Source organism: Alligator sinensis, unplaced genomic scaffold, assembly GCF_000455745.1.
Source record: "Alligator sinensis unplaced genomic scaffold, ASM45574v1 scaffold446_1, whole genome shotgun sequence".
Classification (NCBI taxonomy): Eukaryota; Metazoa; Chordata; order Crocodylia; family Alligatoridae; genus Alligator; species Alligator sinensis.
In genome coordinates this window covers 352596-353796 of record NW_005843090.1, presented here as the reverse complement: position 1 = coordinate 353796, position 1201 = coordinate 352596, and the positions used below count along the sequence as shown (strand labels likewise).

At 61.8% G+C, this 1201-nt stretch overlaps 1 non-coding gene across 1 annotated transcript; it reads left to right on the top strand.

Moving 5' to 3' along the window:
- The first annotated feature begins 343 nt into the window (after nt 1-343).
- Nucleotides 344-416, top strand: TRNAA-AGC. Its single transcript has one exon. It is a non-coding gene; the product is annotated as a tRNA-Ala (tRNA).
- Nucleotides 417-1201: the final 785 nt, after the last annotated feature.

Sequence of the window (1201 nt, the reverse complement as noted above, 5' to 3'; positions counted from 1 at the left end):
GGAGCAGAGGTGTCTTCCCCCTATGCCTGGGGGCAGTCGTGGCAGAGGCAGTGGGGTGGGATGTGTCCCAGGGAGCTCCATGGTGGGGGCATGCTGGTGCTGGGGGCCGCAGCTCCAGCTGCATGACACCCATTGGGTGGTGGGGCCAGGCTGAGGCCAGGTCCACCTTCACTTCAGCGGTGCTCGTGCCCTCTGGCTCGCCCCGAACGGTCCGTGAAGGCTGGCCGGGTGCACCCGCAGCCCCGTGGCAGGTGCAGAGGGAACCTTTCCACACCTGGTGTGGCTCCTCTAGTTTTCTGTTTGCCCAGGGCCATAGTATATCTTAATTCAGCAGTTATAAACAGGGGAATTAGCTCAGATGGTAGAGCGCTCGCTTAGCATGCGAGAGGTAGCGGGATCGATGCCTGCATTCTCCACTTCGTCTTCCCTTTTGTCCAGACATAGCTGTGCTGTGGCCGAGACGGAGGCTGGGTGAAAGGCAGGGTGCTGTGTGCCTGGCAGGCACGAGGCAGTCCAGGCCTCCAGCTGATTGCAAAAGGTCGAGTCCAGAGAGCCAGACGGTGCCGGGGCTACTGAGCCAGCAGACAGGGCTGAGCCAGAGGACCAAGGAACCCTGTTCCAGGGCACGGCGACCCCCCCGAAGCCCGCTGCAGGCGAGAGAGCAGCCTGGCGCAGAGGGCGAGGAGCCCCGGCCAGGCCTGGGAGCCGTGAGCTGCAGGGAAAGGAGGAGTCACCCCCCGCCCCCCTGGTTAGGGAAGGGCTGCTGAATGGGAAGGTCCCCCTAAAGTGACCAGCTTCTTTGTAGGGTTGGGAAAGGCCCACGGGCATTGGGGTTTCCCCTCAGCACTGAGTTTATCTTTGGGGTTATTCTGTTTCAGATCAAAGACTTACCTGTGACTTACCTGTGTCTGGAGCACCGGTATGAGGTTTTACCTCTTTCACCCAGAGGGTATTGCTTATGTTACTGGTTTAGACCATCAACGGGATCGTGCAGGACGCCCACAGCCGGACTCGTCCCTGCTGGCCCCCTGGCAGAAGATCGACGCGGTGAACACTTCCTCATCCGCCGCGTCGCGTTGGTCCTGAGAGGCTCGGCGGTCCCCAAGACCCCCCTCAAGAAGGCGGACGCCGAGATCCGGCGGCTGCTCAAGAAGTGGCTGCACCTGCTGCTGAGGGCCAGCAACGAGGTCCTGCACATCCC